We start from the raw sequence: 17548 nt of genomic DNA, 5'->3' as shown, positions 1-17548 counted from the left end.
GGGACTCCTCCTATATCCACTTGATGGTGGACACTGATTGAGTACAGGTGTATGTGGGGGGTGGGGAGGGCTGCTCAACCTCGATAGTCTGGTCAGACCGAATACATAATAAACAGGCAAAAAATTTGGGGGAGCATACCCATGTATTTCCAAAGCTGCTGCAGCTATGAATCAAAAGACATGTATATTAAAAAAGAATAGCGCGCAAATGCAAAAGAAATTGCTACCAAATCTGAAGAGAGTCCATAAATAAAAATGGGGGTTTGGTCCCACCATATGGCCATATCGTGCTCAAGCCCACTACTGCGTCAAAGTACCCCATTATCAGTGGGTCCTACACTATCCATGAAAAAGAGATGAATCCAGCCTTTCTAACCCTTGGAGATAATACTCCTTGCTGGGAAAAATGTGCAAATGCACTACAGGGGACTCCTCCTATATCCACTTGATGGTGGACACTGATTGAGTACAGGTGTATGTGGGGGGTGGGGAGGGCTGCTCAACCTCGATAGTCTGGTCAGACCGAATACATAATAAACAGGCAAAAAATTTGGGGGAGCATACCCATGTATTTCCAAAGCTGCTGCAGCTATGAACCAAAAGACATGTATATTAAAAAAGAATAGCGCGCAAATGCAGTTGAGCAGCCCTCCCCACCCCCCACATACACCTGTACTCAATCAGTGTCCACCATCAAGTGGATATAGGAGGAGTCCCCTGTAGTGCATTTGCACATTTTTCCCAGCAAGGAGTATTATCTCCAAGGGTTAGAAAGGCTGGATTCATCTCTTTTTCATGGATAGTATAGGACCCACTGATAATGGGGTACTTTGACGCAGTAGTGGGCTTGAGCACGATATGGCCATATGGTGGGACCAAACCCCCATTTTTATTTATGGACTCTCTTCAGATTTGGTAGTAATTTCTTTTGCATTTGCGCGCTATTCTTTTTTAATATACATGTCTTTTGGTTCATAGCTGCAGCAGCTTTGGAAATACATGGGTATGCTCCCCCAAATTTTTTGCCTGTTTATTATGTATTCGGTCTGACCAGACTATCGAGGTTGAGCAGCCCTCCCCACCCCCCACATACACCTGTACTCAATCAGTGTCCACCATCAAGTGGATATAGGAGGAGTCCCCTGTAGTGCATTTGCACATTTTTCCCAGCAAGGAGTATTATCTCCAAGGGTTAGAAAGGCTGGATTCATCTCTTTTTCATGGATAGTGTAGGACCCACTGATAATGGGGTACTTTGACGCAGTAGTGGGCTTGAGCACGATATGGCCATATGGTGGGACCAAACCCCCATTTTTATTTATGGACTCTCTTCAGATTTGGTTTTAAAATTCGCCTGCCTATTGAAGTCTATGGCGGTTCGCCCGGTTCACCGGTTCGCGAACATTTGCGGAAGTTCGCGTTCGCTGTTCGCGAACATTAAATTTTATGTTCGCGACATCTCTACTGATAAGCACTCTTGTAGTTAATTTATCTTTCTGCTCTCCAATAAGTGTCTTCCCTATTGATGACAATTAGGAAACACCTGTTTCCACTCATCACCATTCAGTCTGTGACAGGAAACAGAGTAGTGGCTGCAAAATGCAGCCTTTGTTTACATTTGTGATTGTGTGATTGGTCACAGCCATCATGTGGTACAGGGACAATTACAGGGAGTCCTTACCCTGCTCTATGGTCTGCCTCCCACCTCTAAAAGCACCCATCTAGCTGTTTATGTGCAAGGTTGGATGGCAAGTAGTTAAATAAAAATGGGCACGAAAGCCTTGAAGTGCAGATTTTTGTTAATGCTCGTGTCTCAAAAATTATGTTGGTTCATCCTGATGACATTTGCTCACACTGCACAAGCATCACATACTCAGGTAAGTAAATGCCATGTCATTTAAATTTTTAGCTATACCAATCCATAAAAATAAGTTGCAATTGTGGTAATTTGTGCCCTCATCAACCCAACTTAATTTTTATCCAAATGTTATGCTAATAATTCATGTAAACCAATTTCTTTTTGCCATGCATGCATCGCATTGTAGCCTCAAAAGAGGAAACATTTTTATGGTCACTTTTATTGTTACTATTCCGCTATGTTACATACAAATTTGAACTAATGTGATATTTTAACCACTTCAGCTCTGGAATGTTTTTCCCCCTTCCTGACCACAGCACTTTTTGCAATTTGGTACTGCGCTGCTTTAACTGGTATTTGGGCAGTCATGTAATGCTGTACCCAAACAAAATTTGCATCCTTTTTTCCCCACAAATAGAGCTTTCTGGTGGTATATGATCACCACTGGGATTTTTATCTTTTGCAAAATAAATGAAAAAAGACAGATTTAAAAAAAAATGATATTTTCTACTTTTTGTTATAAAAAAAATTAAATAAACTAAATTCTTGTCATACATTTAGGCCAAAATGTATTCAGCCACATGTCTTGGGTTAAAAAAAAAAAAATAAGCGTATATTTATTGGCTTGCACAAAAGTTATAGCGTCTACAAACTATGGTACATTTACTTGAATTTACGCAGCTTTTAGTTTATGACTGCCTGTCTCATTTCATGAGATGTTAAAATGCCAGGGCAGTACATAACCCCTCAAAATTACCCCTTTTTGAAAAGTAGACACCCCAAGGAATTTGCTGAGAGGCCTTTTGAGCCCATTGAATATTTCATTTTTTTTGTCACAAGTGATTGAATAATGTAAAAAAAAATAAAAATAAAATTTTACACAAAGTTATCACTGAAATTATATATTGCTCACACATGCCATGGGTATATGTGAAACTACACCCCAAAATACATTCTGCTGCTTCTCCTGAGTATATGTGTGATATGTTTTGGAAGCCTAGTGGCATACAGGACCCCGAAAACCAATCACCGCCTTGAGAGTTTTAAAGGGTGTAAATTGCTCATTTCACTTACTCACTACCTATCACAGTTCCCCCCCCCCCCATTATCCCATTTTGGAAAGTAAACACCCCAAGATATTTTCTGAGAGGCATGTTGTGTCCATGGAATATTTTATATTTTGCCACAAATTTCAGGAAAATGACAAAAAAAACAAAAAATTACACAAAGTTGTCACTTAAATTATATATTGCTTCCACATGCCATGAGTATATGTGAAATTACACACCAAAATACATTCTGCTGCTTCTCCTGAATACGGGGATACCACATGTGTGAGACTTTTTGCCAGTATAGTCGTGTATAAGACCCCGAAACGAATCACTGCCTGAATCATAGCACAAAGATAGCAGATAGCACAAAAAAAACAAAACAAATGATCCCTTTACAGAAAGTAGACACTCCAAGCTATTTTCTGAGAGGCATGTTGAGTATTTTACAGATCTCACTTTTTGTCAGAAAGTTTTGAAAATGTAAAAAAAGAAAAAAAAAGTTTCCTTTTCTTTCTTCATTTTCCAAAACAAATGAGAGCTGCAAAATACTCACCATGCCTCTTAGCAAATACCCTGGGGTAAAAAAAGAGGTAATCTGGGGGTTTTTGTGCTATCTTGGCACAGCGCTGGAGTCGCTGATTTTATGTTTTGTGAGAGCAAACGCTGTTTCTGTCAAAAAAAGGAAATTAGTGCTGCAGCTGAATGCCGTACCTGCAAAGCAAACAATGGTTAACAATAAACACAGTAACAATACAGTAAAACAGTAGAATGACGTACCTTGCAAAGCAAACATTGGCTAACAATAAAACACAGTAACAGTACAGTAAAACAGTAGAATGACATACCTACAAAGCAATCAAGGGATAGCAATAAAACACAGTAACAATAAAACATTACAGTATAGCATAAAATACAGTAAAACAGGAAGAACAATAAAACGACAACTATTTTTTGGCTTTTTTGTTTGTTTATTTATTTATTTTTATTTAAATTGTTTATGTTTTTTTTTTGTCTTTTTCTTTATACTATTATTGTAACTATAAATGTTCCAGGTTAGGGTCTCTCAAAATGTGATTGCCATCTAACATCTTTCGAGACCCTGTGTGAAAGTGTGCACTAGACTCTGCCGTGCTGTTCCCTATACTAATACTCCACTAGTGTGTGGAAGCGACAGAAATAGTCACTTATGCAGAGACCAGGTTCGCCAGGACAGGAGGGACAAAAATAGTGGGTGTCACACATATATCCCTGTTTGCTACAGACATGGCATCTTTTTTGGGGTGCTGTTTTGGTAGGGGTACCAGGACATCTGGAAAATGCCTATTATGCAGCCGGCTCACTGCATTTTTATTGGAAAATTGGGCCACAGCACCTTCTGGATACAGAAGGGCTGCAATGATCTCTTCCTAGAATTTAAGTCCCCGTTCACACTGGGGCGACCTGTGAGGCGACCTGGTCGCCTCACTGGTCGCCGTCGGTCGCCTTCCATAGGGAAGCTGCGGACCCGTTCTAATAGGAGCGACACAAGTCGCTCCGACTTAGAAAAAGGGTCCGGAGCTTCTTTGGGGTAACCCGGAGCGACCGTCATAGACTTCAATGTTATGAAGTCCGTGCCGGCCGCTCCGAGGTCATGGCTGCTGCTCGCACCGCAACCTCGGAGTTCTCCCCTGGAAGTCGGATCGCCCCTGTGTGAACGGGGCCTTAGGAAGGATCCACTTCTTCCAAATGCTTTGTATAGTATATAAGAGTTAAAAAGAATCAATTGGAATAAGCATACAGACACTTTTTTAGTCTGGGCAGTTGGGGGGGATCCACGCTGCTATCTTTACCCTCGTAAACCAGAAATCTACATGTATAGCATGTTTCCCTGTCACAGAGCTTTTACATCATGACCCCATATCTGGCACGCTTGCTGGGGAGAAACTGTTTGAAAGCATGGTGGCCAGAATACTTAATAAGGGATTCATCAACGCAGATATTTTTGATTCTACCAACGCAGACATTTTGTTGGGGGATTAACAAGGCTGTAAATTTTTGGTTGAAGTGATTTAAGAGGGGCCGAATTTTGTGGAGCCTGTCAAATTCAGGGCACAACAAGGACGACAGAGTTTGTTGTCGTTGAAGTGCATGAACCCAAATATTTGCTTGTATCTAGCCCTAGTCATGGCTACAGAGAACACAGGCATATGATGAATTGGGTCAGTGGACCAATATGACCGCAAAATCACCCTTTTTAGTAATGCCCATGTTGAGGGATAGGCCCAGAAAGGTCTTCATTGTAGAAACTGTTATAGGTTTCCGGCCAAATTGTCTGTCAAGGGTCAAATTTGGGTTTGCTGCAATAAATTGATTAGCATATAAATTGCTTTAGTCCACAATAGATCTGTACAGATTTTCTGTGTAAAACAGTTTAAAAAAATCAAGGGGAGTAAAATTGGCTTTTCCACCTGAATTCTGGGTTGGCCAGTGAATGGGAGATGTATGGGTGCTACAGAATCTGTGGGCTGCCAATCAGGATTTGCAAGTGCATCAGGAAGGGCACTATGGGCCTGTGTTCAAATTATTGGATGCTGCGGGCCTCTACTTGTGCTAGCCACCGCACCAGCTTAAACTACACTTATGGGACCTGCCACATCACCATGTGATACTACAGTGCTGGTTTGTCTACGACCAGGGTGTACTAGGTCGCTGGTGCTCACCAATTTACCAGAAGGTTGAATGGCACTAGCACCTCAGCAACAGAAGAACGGGGTCAGGTACACCTGACTGTAAGCAGGGGCCTACTCTGTCATCGGAGCTATCTGTCAGGGTGCCGCTGCTCTCTATAGGTTTGTATACTGAGCCTGATTCTGACAGTGAGGCTTCCCCATCGCTCTCATCTGTCATGCTCAGTATCCTGTAGGCCTCTTCACTAGTATACCTTTCTTTGACATTTTGGCCACTAAATGTATAGGTACCTAGTGTGACTCAGGTAAAAAAGCACCTGGTTTGAACCACTACAAAAAAATTAACTGCTAGTGCTAGCAGAGGTCAGGCCTAACTCTGCTAATGGTGCAGTTCTGTGTGCTGTGTATTGGAAGTGACAGTGATCTAATGATACTGCAATTGGTTAGGTGGACTTGGCAGAGGGACTAAATGCAGGTGTTGGCAGGTGTCAGACCTGATCCTGCTAATGCTGTGTTTTTGGGGAGCACTAAACGATTGGGGACGCTAGTATAGTTCTGAACAGATCAAAGATATTATTCCATTAAGACAATATACTAGTAATGGAGGTATATAGTGTGTGTTAGGGGCAATCAAAGAGTTAAAATCTGATGCTGTCTGGGGTTGACCATAACTGACGTTGATGCTGATGCTAACTGGTGTTATCCATGACACTAATACAGTGATCAGAAAAAAAGATCTGTACACTTTACTAGTGATACTGTGACAGGGAGTGAAAGAGTTAACTGGGGGTGATCAGGGAGTTAAAACTTTTTTTAAATATGTAGCAGGACACTGATGCTATAGTAAGACGCCAGTGACACTAATACAGTCATCAGTAAATTATCTGTATACTGTATATAGTGACAGGGAGTGAAAGGGTTAACTGGGGGTGGTGATCAGGGGGTAAAAAATGTGCCTATGTGTACTGATGTCAGTGTAGTGCTTGTGTACTCATGGTAGATACTCTCTCCTCCCACGCTGGAACTGAAAAGGGCTCTAGGAGAGGGGATTGCATAATTTTTTGTGCCTGTGTTTACATTACACAGGCATAGGAGGTTCTGCCATTGGTCATAACCGATCACCAAGTCCAGGCCATAAATCATTGGCCTGGACCTAATGAATGATTGGTTCTGAACTGAATCAGATTGCCGAGAGGACGGTGGATGTGCATCACCTACCTGTGTATGATTTTGCACAGCCAAGCCACCCTGCCGCAGTATATGTGGTGGGCAGTCTGGAACTGGTTAATCAGCAGACTGTTTTTGATTTTAGTTTGAGGTAAATATGTGGAGGTGTAAAAATGATGTCAAAGTTGCATTGGGAAAAATTCCATGAAAACACATTTTTTTCAATTTTTTTACTTTTTATTCCAAAAAAAAACAAATAAATAATAATATATGAAAAATATAAAGTCAGCAGTCAGCTTAAAAAGTAAAGAAAACTGCAGCGAGCACTAAAAGGTCAATAAGCCTAACATTCCCAGTAAAATGGTAAAAACAGTGCTGAAACACAACAACAAAAAAAATCGACAAAAAAAAACAAATGCCACAAAACATAAATATATCTAGTGAAGAATCCATTTGAATAAATGGTTACTGGCCCTTTAAGTGACAATAATGTGTGAATGGTATATGTGCAATTCAAAAGCAAAACTAATAAATAATATCTGTCCCTTTAAATAAAATGAAGCATGTGTAAGTAATATATAATTCAGTTCATCTATATATCCTGTGACCAGTCCGTGAAAAAAATAAACATACATTTGAAATGTATAATAAATGTGGATGTGTCTCCAGTAAACATGATTCTAGTCCACTTTTGCACTTCTCCACAGTGATAACCACCACCGACCCACTACACTCACCAGAAGATGTGGCTGCTTAAATTATGGGCAGCATATAGGTATTTTGATATTTTCCCAAGAAGGATGGATTGCAGCATCTTGTTCTTAGGAGTGGTTCCTTAAAGAAGAGTAACCCTCTGGTGATGGTATCGGTAAGGTTGTCACTTTTCCGGGCCAGTAAATGTGTAGTGCGGCTGTGTAGTGTGAAGATGTGCTCACCACAGAAGCCAAACATGCTCATATAGTGTAGTATTTATTTAAAAGTGGACTAATCAAACCAATATAAAAAGCAAATATCCATAGACTCACAAAGATGGCTGCCACATGGAAAGCCATGTGGCAGCAAGACTTTAGCACTCTTTAGCTCCACCCAGTGGCTTTGCATGTGGCAGCCATCTTTGGATACTTGCTTTATATTGGTTTGTTGAGCCCAGTTTTTAAAATAAATGCTACACTATATGAGAATTTATGGCTCCTGTGGCAAGCACTTCTTTTACACTGCTGCACCACATATCTGCTGGCCCCAGAAAATGAAGGCCTTACTGATATCATCACCAGGAAGTTACTATCCCTTAATGGACCGCTAAGTACAAGATGTTATGATCCATACTTCTTGGGAAACTATCAAAATGCCTATATGTTGCTTATAACTTAACTGCTTCAGTGCCCATCAGTAAAGGAGAAAAAATACTTATTTCCAAATTTTTATAACTAAGACAATAAATGTTTTTTTCAAAATTTGCTGGCTGTTTTAATTTGTGTGGCAAAAAATTAAAAACTCAGTGGTGATTAAAAACCACCAAAAGACAACTCTATTTGTGTGAACAAAGTGATAAAAATGTAGTTTGGTTTCAGTGTTGCATGACCGCGACAGCGCTGAAAACTTAAAATTGGTCTGGGCAGGAAGAGAGTAAAAGTGCCCAGTAGGCTAGTGGTTAAGCAGCCACATCTTCTGGTGTTCGTGGTGGTTATCACTGTGGAGAAGTGCAAAAGTGGACTGGAATCACTCGGATTTAAATGTTTAAAGGTGTTTTAGTTTCAAATTTACATTGATTTTTTTTAACAGACTGGTCAGGTGATATAAAGATAAACTGAATTGAGGCAAACTGATAAGAGGCATGGAGGACCTCAGCTATGAGAAACGATTAGAGGAACTGAATTTATTCTCTCTTGAGAAGAGGAGATTAAGAGGGGATATGATCAACATGTATAAATACATAAGGGGTCCATATAGTGAACTTGGTGTTGAGTTGTTCACTTTAAGGTCAACATAGAGGACAAGGGGGCACTCTTTACGTCTAGAGGAAAACAGATTTCGTCTTCAAATATGGAAAGGTTTCTTCACCGTAAGAGCTGTGAAAATGTGGAATAGACTCCCTCCAGAGGTGGTTCTGGCTAGCTAACTATATTGCTTTAAAAAAGGTCTGGATTCTTTCCTAGATGTACATAATATAAATGTGTACTAAAAATGTTTTTAGGTAAAGTTGATCCAGGGAATATCTGATTGCCTCTCGGGGGATCAGGAAGGAATTTTTCTCCCCTGCTGTAGCAAATTGGATCATGCTTTGCTGGGGGTTTTTTTCGCCTTTTTCTTGGGTTTTCAATACTGTTTTTTGTTTGGTTGAGCCAGACTAACTATGTAACTATGAATTATATATTACTTACACACTAATGCTGCATGTTATTTAACCTTCCTAGCGGTATTCCCAAAATGTGTGACTCTGGGTTAATCTTCAGTACCAAAAGCGGTAAACCTGAGCCACACTCGGGATTACCCCAGAATGATACTCATCTTTCCCTGCGATCCCCCGCCGTCCTCCCAAGCCTTCCTGAAGCCATCCTCCCACATTCCTTTCGCTCTGTGCTGGGCCGATCCCGGAACTTTCTTCCGGTTCCCTTCCCTGCGAGTGCCGCATCGCAGAGGGGTGGAACCGGCGGGAAATTTAAAAAAAATGACATGATACAGTGTAATCTATTAGAATTATAACTTTGTATCATGCCATTTCACCTAGAGGCTTTTCCAGTGCCCTGCCTGTACTTTTTGCGGTACGTTTTGCCTGTAAAATTGATAACGTCCATGGCGTCCATAAAGAGTTCTTTTAGCTCAAAAACACTTTTGGACGAGCTGGAAAACAGCGACGGTGTATCAGAATTATTTGAAGAACTGAGCGATAGCGATTAGTGGGAAAATTTGTCATCAGGTACGTAAAGTGACAACAGTGACGATTCTGCGACTGAGCTCAGCGATGTGCAGACTTGGTGCCCTATTGACTGCGGTAGGGATCAGGCAGCGCCCCTGAGTACAGATTCTCCCTCATAATGAAATAACTCCACTTCAAAAACAATGAAGAATTTGATGAAATGTATTATTATTTCATTATAATTTATGATTTCGTGTTTCAAACTTTATCATACCCTAGATGTCTACTAGACTCTTGTTTGGACAGATTTAAGTGAGTTATTCCTAAGAATGACAGGCCTAAAATATAAAACATATTTCCATGCAAATTAATGTACCGCTTTTAGCACAGAAATTATGACATAATCAGACCGCCAGGGAGTTTAACCACTTAAGCCCCGGAAGATTTTACCCCCTTCCTGACCTTGCCCTATTTTGTGATTCGGCACTGCGTGACTTTAACAGACAATTGCGCAGTCGTTCGTCGCTGTATCCAAATGCAATTGACGTCCTTATTTTACCACAAACAGAGCTTTCTTTTGGTGGTATTTGATCACCTGTGCGATTTTTACTTTTTGCGCTATAAACAAAAAAACATTGGGTCCGCCGGTCAAACGCGCGAACTTGTTAGGGAACGAGCGGGGGCGGGAGCGCACCTCCGGCGGCACACACTCACCCCCTAGAGGCTCACAGGCAAGCGATATAGCCCTACGTCACTTTGCCTGTACGGGGTTGACCGCCGCAGTAAATAGTCGTGCGGCGGTTGGCAAGCGGTTAAAGGGACAAATATTATTTATTTGTTTTACTTTTGAATTGCACATATTGTCTAATGCCACTTAAAAGGACAGCAACCATTTATTCACTTGGATTCTTCACTGGATATGTTTATATTTTGTGACACTGTTTTTTGTTGATTTTATTTATTGTTGTGTTTGAGCGCAGCACTTTTTTTGCTAAAAAAAAAATAAATATATATGTTTTCAAATTTTCTACCTAATGAAATATAATAAAATGTAATGCATGGAACCAAGACAATATTGTAACAATAACAAAAATGCCCTGGGACTTAAAGGTAATTAGGAAAAAAAAAGGCCTGGGGATGCAAGTGGTTAATGTATGCAGGATATCTTTTTGTTTTATTATTGAAGTTTAGATTTTAATGTTTTTTTCTTTTCATTATTTGTATCAATCCACAAATAGTTTTTTTTTTATTATGTTATACTTTCAAAATAACTTTCCAAAAAACACTTATGCATTATTATATGTTTTTATTTGCATCAAATAAAACATAAATATTTTCAATTCTTAAATATATTTAAACTCATAAATTGCTGATGTCTGAATACTTTGACATCATTCTCTACTTTGACAAATGGTTGTCAGCATGTGTTGTACATGTGATTTTATTCCGACAACTTAACAGCTGAGTACCTACAATTTGATTTTTAATTGTATTTGTCAAACCTGTCTTTCACACCAGGGGATTGTGCAGGAATAAACATCTGCCTTGGTTTTCTTTAATTATACACTTTTGTCTCTTCAAGGTAAATCTCCAGGTAAATTTACTGTGGCTTACGTATACCAAATCATTCAGTAAAGTGAATTATATGAAATATGTCACACTTCACTTAATATAATTGCTACAGAAATTGACAAAGGAAATTAATTTTTATTTTATTTTTCATTTCTTTGTGGTCTTAAAGTTTAAAGGGGTCTTAATGTGAAAATATCATGTATAGTATTTTCAGTGAGCACTCATTATGAGTTATTATTGCAACCAATTTTGATTCCCCTCTACAGACAATTGGAAAATACTCTTTTTCTATGAGTGCCATCTTGATTTGCCCTGGAGTGGACGTCTGACCTCCTTGAATGCTCTTTATCTGCTAGGAAGAGGATGAGATTAGCTGCACCATCTGTGTGTATGGGTGTCTAAAGGAAAAGCCTATATAAAAATTATTACATTTTTTTCTCTTATCAAAAAGTGTCCAAACTTGCCTCCAGAATAGGCAGCATTAGCAAGCTGCAAAACACATTGAGCCTAGCCTTCTTCATCTTGAGATACAACACTGGGATAACTCTTTGAACTTCTTTGTACCCTTGAAACAGTGATTACAGATAGTGTGGATACTATTGGGGTCATATGCTGTACATATAGGAAAGCTAAAATAGATTATTTTTAATATAACATTATATTAATGTACTGTAATTGTGGTGGCTGTGGAAATGTTCTATAGATGATCATTTATGTATTTTTCTTCTATAAGTATACACCAGAGGTGTCTAACTGAATTTAATTGTGGGCTGTATCAGCATTATAGTTACCCTCAAAGGGCCAGTTGTATCTGTATGACTATATAAATTAAGCAGGATATTTTCTCTCAGAGAATGGGTATAGGAACTCAACCCCTCACTAAACTTCAATGAATGGTGACTGTGACCAAATTGCACCAAACAGTGGGCAGATTTTAAAGGGGCAATAAATACCAGGAATGCATTATGTGCAGAGTTCAGAGATGCATTATTTACAAAGTGCGGAGTTCAGGGGTAACCTACGTACAGAGTGCAGTTTCAGGAGTGCCCTATGCACAGAGTGCAGAGTTAAGTATTGCACTATGTACATAGTGCAGAGTTCAGGGGTGTGCTACGTACATAGTTTAAAATCCAGGGGTGCACTATGTACAGAGTGCAGAGTTCAGGGGTGAGCTGTATACAGAGTGCAGGGTTGAGGAGTGTGCTACTTACAGAATTCAGGATTCAGGGGTTTGCTGTGCACAGGGTTCAGCTCTCTATCACAGGCTGTGCACATCTCACGTGCAACCCTCCCTGGCTCTTACCTCTGCACCCCTCTCACTTATCCCCCACCTCTGCACACATCTCCCTTTATAGCCCTCATCTCCATCCTCCCCAAAACCTTACTTGCACCTCACCTATCCAGACCAGCTCTAGTATCTCCTGGCAGTGAAGGTGGCTCTGCCTCTCCCACTTGCAGGGAAATTATTGGTCCCAGGCACCCAGGTGCACCCAGTCACAGATGGGGATAACAGTGAAGATTACCGTGTGATGCCCCATACAACACTGCACCAGCATATGCATCTCCCTTGTCCCTGCCATGAGTGCAGGTCAGGCAGGGGTCTGTAAGAGCTGTGGAGAGGAAAGCTGTCCTTGTAAACACAGAAGGCTTTTGTGTTTTAAAGTGGCAGTTATTAGTGGGGGGTACGAGCACCAAAAAAAAGGCCTAGCAGGCAGGATTCAGTCCACTTGCCTTGTGTTTGACATGTGATATACACAATACATGGTTATTTCATTCCATTTATGAATTTGTCTATATAGTATTTTAAAAATCTCTTCTTTTTTTGTATATATGCACTTGGACGTGGCACCTTTTAACCATCAGGGTTACTCTCTTAGTAATTTATTATTACAAGGGTTACCTTTAAGCTGCACTTCAACTTTAGAAAAAAATGAAAATATGCAGCCCGACTTTGTAAAAATAAAAAGGCAGCCTTTACTGTAATATTAACATTTAGTGTTGAGCTATCTCCCAAACCACATCTCCTCTTCCACTAGATACCACCAGCTGAATAATGGCCAACATTATTTAACCTACTTCTAGGCTGTCACTGACCTGTTCCCTAGGGGGATCGCACAGTCTGAGCTCAGGGTACTGCAGTACAGAATGTCAGTCACATGCTCTTAATATACTACTTGCCTGCCACTAGACATCCTCAGCCTTCAAGTCTAATTGACATCATTCAACCTGCTTCTTCTGACCCTAAGCTGTCATGGACCTACTTTCATCTTGTGACTAGGTAATTATTTTTGTCCAGTGGGGTATGTTAAAGGTCTTACATTTCTAACATTTGTATCAGTGGGGTGGGGGGCCCAGGTAATCATGGTAAACAAGCTTCAAAAATTTAAAGTTATGGTATTTATGAATCTGATTCATAATCAGCCAATTGGCCAATTATTGAATGATTTAGAACACTGGGGTCTATCAATTAAATACTTTTAATATTTTAACCTTTGAGCCTCAATAGAGGATAGGCCGTGTTCACAGATAGTGATGGGTGAACTGAACAAAGTTTGTTTTACTAGATGTTAACCAAACAATTGAAAAAATATTGAGAACCCTAAACATAGCACCCACGCCCCATTGATGTCTTCGGGATATGAATCTTCTTTTTTCTGGCCTTTTTTAAGGCCATACATAATGCAATTTCTAAGCTAAAAAAAAGTCACCCCTCCCATCTGGGAAATCACTACCATTTTTATCATTTACAGATAGTGGGGTTTCACATCAGCCACAAAGGATAAGGGCCAATACTAGTGTCCCAGAGGTACTTTCAAATCCCGGATAGCTACTTTGTAATACAGCACCACCTTCAATCCCATCATCAGTTCACGGGAGGCAAAGATTATAATGACCAAATAATATAGCTCTGCCTAGTCACCAGAAGATTAATCCATTGCTACAAAAAAGTGTCCATATACCTGTTCCAGTTGGCCCTGTACAACTCATATGTCATCAATTATAAGTCCACAGCCAAACCTTTGGCTATTTGCTGACCACATCGCTGTGTGCTGCCTCTACTGACCCTGGCCTGTTTACAGACTTTTTTCAGCCTCCTGTACTTCCTGACCAGTGAACATGTCGTCATTCCATGAGGACAGTCAGGGTACCAGTAGGTTAGGCCTGCTTGGCTTTAAGGAACAGGGGCTGCTGTAGGTTAAACCAGTGTTTCTCAACTCCGGTCCTCAGGGCACACTAACAGGCCAGATTTTAAGTATTACCTTGGAGATGCAGACTAGAATACTGCAATCACCGAGCAGCAAATGATATCACCTGTGATGTATTTCAGTTTTCTTGCAAACCTGTGACCAGAAAAATATATCGGCGCATGCATAAATAGGTAAAATCAAAGCTGCTGAACACCTTGGTACAATAAACAACACCAAAATGGAAACAATAGAGAATATGGTACAGCGCTAGATATGCAATAAGGATCAACAATAAATAAATTAAAATTGAATACAATCAATAGAACTATTAAAAAAATCCATGGAAATTAGATAAAATATGCACAGAAAGTCCCAATATGTAAGAATTGATAAGTTCATTCATGTAAAAACAGCCCATAGAAAGTGCACGGTGCAATGTCCTAATCCAAAGAGTGCTCACACACTGTGAAAATCCTCCACCGGTATTGCTAGCCTCTCACCTGAAAGCTGCAATACAAACAGCATAGGTTGTAACCACACACTGGCATCTGAAGACATGCACTCGGACCAGGTACAGCCACCAAGACTCCACTAAGCAATGGATGGATTCCTTATCCCCTCGATACTCAGCAGTATATGATCCACCATATAAAGTAAAAAGAAGGCAGCACCATAGCGTAATAAAGTCTCAAAACTTTATTTATAACAGGTAAAAAGCCTTTTACTTGATGTCAGCAGACCAGGAGCATAAAACAATCGGTAATCTTTCTGGATAATGAGTGCAGGTGATTGCAGCACGGCTGGAAGCGAGCACGGCTCCGTCCTCAGACCGTACTGCTGGACTGCGGGTGACGTCACAAACTCCTCCTTCCCTCCGTATGCGTTACATCCCTGGGGGCAGGACTTCTTCAGCTGTTTTTACATGAATGAACTTATCAATTCTTACATATTGGGACTTTCTGTGCATATTTTATCTAATTTCCATGGATTTTTTTAATAGTTCTATTGATTGTATTCAATTTTAATTTATTTATTGTTGATCCTTATTGCATATCTAGCGCTGCAACATATTCTCTATTCTTGCAAACCTGGCCTGTTAGTGTGCCCTGAGGATCGGAGTTGAGAAACACTGGGTTAAACTACACTATGCTATACAGTGTTGGTTGATTTTTGTGATGCAATAATCACAATGTGATGATAATCAGCCCAAACATTGAAAAGATCTTACACAAGGAGTAGCAGAATATATTTTGAGGTGTAATTATAAGCCCATGCTATGTATTTAAAAATATGTTATTATTTGACAACTTTGAGTAATAAATACATTTTCATTTTCTTTCCATACTTCCCAAAAACTTGTGGCAAAAAATTACATTTTCAAAAGACTCATTATGCCTCTTAGATAATACCTTGGGGTGTTTGCTTTCCAAAATGTGGTCATTTTGTGGGTGTTTTCACTACTAATAGGTAGGCAGGAAATTAAAGTCTGAAGTCTAAAGGTGCTCCTTGGATGTTGGGTCCCTCTATGTGGCTAGGCTGTGAAAAAGTCTCACACATGTGGTATTGCCATACTTGGGAAGAGTAGCAGATTGTGTTTTGAGGTGTAATTTTAAGAATGCCTATGCTGTGTGCTAGAAATATCTTATAAACTGACAACTTTTGTGTAAAGTGGTTCTTTGGTTAAAGAACATGCTGGGTAATGGCTTAAACCTGCATGTGAAGTGGTGCAGCTGTACAATCTACTAAAGCAAAAGTGACATTTAAAAAAACATTTGCTGCCAAATGACACATCTCAGCTGCTTCATTCTGTATGCAAACAAAGTGGCCAGGGGATTCCTTATCACATCTATACCAGACCCTTATCCTTGATAAGGTCTGGTAAGAATTTTAAGGTGGAACCAAGGCAAAAGAAAAAGAAACTGCTTGCTGAGCCCCTAATCCATACCAGATCCTTTTATTTGACAAGTGTAGATCATAAATGTAAATCATATTTTTTACCAGTTTTTTTCCCCCTTCATGGCAGAACATTTTTTGCTATTCAGCACTGTGCTAATTTACCTGCCAATTGTGCGGTCCTGCAACACTGTATGCAAAATAATTTTTCATCATTTTTTTTCACACAAATAGAGCTTTCTTTTGGTGTTATTTAAACACCACTGGGTTTTTATTTTTTATTATATAAATGAAAAAAGACCAAAAAAACAACAACAATATTTTCTAAAGAAAAAACAATATGAGGTGGAAAACACCACCCCTAGACAAAATGTCAGACTTTATTGGCTCAGCATCAGGGACACAACAACATATATATATATAGAAAAGTAGTAACTTTATTACAAAAAAGTTTAAAATATCTCAATATAAATCAAAATTTTAAATTTACAAAAATACCCCTCAACTGGGATGCATTGGGAAACCATATTTTCTCATTTCTGGTATAAAACCTATCCAATAAAAAAATAAAATTTCTTCATGAATTGAGTTCAAAATTATTTTTGCTACATTTCTTTGGTAAAAAAAAAAAAAGTCCCAACAAGTACATATTAAATGATTTGTGCAAATGTTATAGTGTCTACAAACTTTAGTGTATATACTGGAATTTACGCAGCTGTAGATGCTATGCTGTAATCGCGGTGATCAGCGACTTATAGTTGGATTGTGTCATAGGGTGATGGGCAGTCTGGTGCAAACAGACACTATTTGGAAGGGTCACTAACTGACACCGATGTCCCTAGTGACACTAATACAGTGATCAGTGATAATACTGTAAACTGACCCAGTGCTAATGGCTGGGAAGGCATTAACATTTAGAGCAGAGGTATATCATGAAAGCAGTGGACCTGTGTGCAAGATCAAAAGTGGGCACTAGGCATTGGTAAACAGCTAAATGAGGTATGTGCAGTGCGCCTCAGGGAAAAGTGGATGTGATTTACATTTCACTAAATATTGGGCATGGCTTAAAGGGTGTGTGGTAAAATACAGTCTGAGGCGACTTACATAGTGCAGAATGTGGTAAAGTTGAACAGGGATTGTACAGCCCGAAGTATACAGTGGTGGGTAGTATGTGCAGGAGAGGGGTGTGGAGTGTATGGTGGTGGGTATTATGTTCAGGAGAGGAGTGCAGAGTGTACAGGGGTGGGTACTATGTGCAGAAGAAACATAAAACTGACACCTACGTGGATGACATG

Source organism: Pelophylax lessonae (assembly GCF_965119305.1).
Source record: "Pelophylax lessonae genome assembly, chromosome: 3".
Classification (NCBI taxonomy): domain Eukaryota; kingdom Metazoa; phylum Chordata; class Amphibia; order Anura; family Ranidae; genus Pelophylax; species Pelophylax lessonae.
Note: the sequence above shows the minus strand (reverse complement) of the source record.